Source organism: Penaeus chinensis, chromosome 40 (assembly GCF_019202785.1).
Source record: "Penaeus chinensis breed Huanghai No. 1 chromosome 40, ASM1920278v2, whole genome shotgun sequence".
Lineage (NCBI taxonomy): Eukaryota > Metazoa > Arthropoda > Malacostraca > Decapoda > Penaeidae > Penaeus > Penaeus chinensis.
Window position 1 is genome coordinate 25,870,692 of NC_061858.1, and position 2,500 is coordinate 25,873,191.

The window sequence follows — 2,500 nt, forward strand, 5'->3', positions numbered from 1 at the left end:
TGTTTCTCATACTCCGATATGAATTATTGATTATGTCGGTAAACTATCTGTTATATGTGAAGTCTAACTCTGTGACTGTAATTATATTTATGATGTTGGATAAGCCTTAAAGCACATTCATTGGCGAAAAAATTTCCTCTAGACTTTGGTATTCGTTAACGAGAGTGATGTACCCTCCAGAGACAATTTCGCAAAACCAGATTATTTATGCATATTTCCTCTTCCCAATGGTTTATACGCACATGCCAAAATGCTGGGGTATCGTGCTAACTCAAAATTCCAAGCCTAACCTTTCCTACCTTATATTTATTTCCTATTTTCTTTCTTAGTACTCTGTGCCAACATATAGAAAAAGGCAACATTGAGACTCTGGCAGTGTTGTGGACTTTGTCTCTGAGCGGTGATGTGCGGCATATATTTTCATTTCGCGGTAAATTTGAGGCTGCAGCAACTGTGTTGTTTATGACTATTTCTTATGCTCTGTAAGATGACAGTGTCCATTTCCCTCTATCTCTGTGCATCGCCCTCGGTAACATTAACCTAGATCTTTTCAAAGTGGATAGGAAAGTATTGAAATCCAGTGCGGAGATTACTTTTTGTATGCAAGGCACAAGCGAAGAATTAAATTAGATTGGTTTATATATGTAATTGCCATATTTTTTTTATTTCAATTTTTTAATCAGTTTATATAGACTAGATTAGCTTTCATGCTTAAAAGAAGCCAAAAATTGCACTCAGAATTATTTTTTTTACTTATTGTTTTTCTTGTTTACTTATATTTTTATTATTTTGCAAATATGTTGGTTGCGTTCTGTGTAAAACTTGCCGTGATCTGTAAGGAATGGCCTACAGTCTGCTGTTTATCACAGTGGTAGATCAGTTCCGAGTAATTGACATGACCTCTTCGCTTTGCGCTCTGGAAAAAAAAATCTAATCAATTTTCACATTGTTTATATTCAAGATGGATTGGGCTTGATTGATTTCTTGCTTATTTGATGAAAATTGTTAGGAGATCAACAAGCACTTAGCTTACTAGAATACAGATGGCTTTAGCTGGAGCCCGGACAAGGAACTGTGCCAATCCATGCAAGGCCTCAGAGCAGGCGGGCACATGGTTGTCTTCTAAACATTTACCACCTCTTTTTCATAATCATTAAATTAAATTCCTCCTTATTTAAGTAGAGACCTTTGTTGAGGCATTTTCAGATGCTATTCAACAAAATAACTTTATTTTCATTAATCCATATCTTAATCCAGTCAGGCAAAGAGTGCTGGCACTATTAGGCACTATTAGATATCTTGGATTGGATAAGAGGGATTTATGGCTCTGTAGTACAGTCTTGAGTATTGCTACATGTCTAGTGATTACAGTGGGATCTGGCCAAAGGGATGACAACAATTATTTTAGGAAATGGGCATGATATGACTAGGGAACAGCCCCTGCAGTTTACCATTCTTTATGCATTTTGATTGTTCCATAACCTTCTCATGTTTAGCTAGGGTAACTGTCATTAAATGTATCTACTTTACAATGACTGCAGATGTGTTGAGAACAATAACTTGTTTGAGAGCCATACAGTAGTTAGCTCCTGTACCAACCACATCACTTGTGTCCCTTCTATGTTTTGGTATTTTTAATGATTGGTGATCTATAGTAACTAGGCTTTTATAGAAGAAGACCTCACGTGGATAAAGAATCCTAATGTAATGGTTGGCAAAGAACATATAAAGTAGGTAAAAGTAGACCCAGTTATTTAATGAAATTCACAGATCATAAGTTCTTAGTATAAACATCAAGCAGAACCATAGATTCTGTGCCACAGGCTTGAGCAATGAAAAATACAGATTCACAGAATTTTGAATTTTCTCGTCAAAGTTTGATAGTGCAGACTGTGATTAACCATTTTCATTTGTTGTTCGAAAAATGTAGAAGCAATCCTGTAAACCATGGCTTAGATTTGAGCATTCAGATTTATGTATTGAGTATTGCTACAAGTCTAGTGATTACATTGGGATCTGCCCAAACGTATAAAAACAATTATTGTAGGAAAATGGCATGATATGACTAGGAAACGTCCACTACAGTTTGCCATTAAGAGTGATGTGTATTTTAGCAAGTGTTTCAGCTATTGCATATTAGTTTCGTTTCTATTGGTTTATGATAATTTAGTCATATGCAAATCAACTTAGGGCTATTTGAATAATCAAAATAGATACATATGGGATCACTGAAAAAGTAAATTAGTAAAAAGAAGCAAGTAATAAGTAAAGGAAAGCTGGTAGTCTTCAGTTTTATTTCTTTTCTTTTCTTTTCTTTTTTAATACTAGAAAGGAATAAATCCAAAGCAGTATTGGTAATTGTTTCATAAAAGTACCTTTCATGTTTTTTTTTGTTTTTTTGTTTTGTTATTGTTGTTGTTGTTTTTTAAGATTAAGTCATTGCAATCAAATTTAAAGTGTGATGATAGAAGCGGAAGGAAGCTGAATCCCCTCAAGCTAG

At 34.6% G+C, this 2,500-nt stretch overlaps 1 protein-coding gene across 1 annotated transcript in view; it reads left to right on the top strand.

Annotated features, from left to right (window-relative positions):
* LOC125047077 (dnaJ homolog subfamily C member 16-like) overlaps nucleotides 1–2,500 on the top strand; it is a 23,895-nt gene that overhangs the window by 885 nt on the left and 20,510 nt on the right.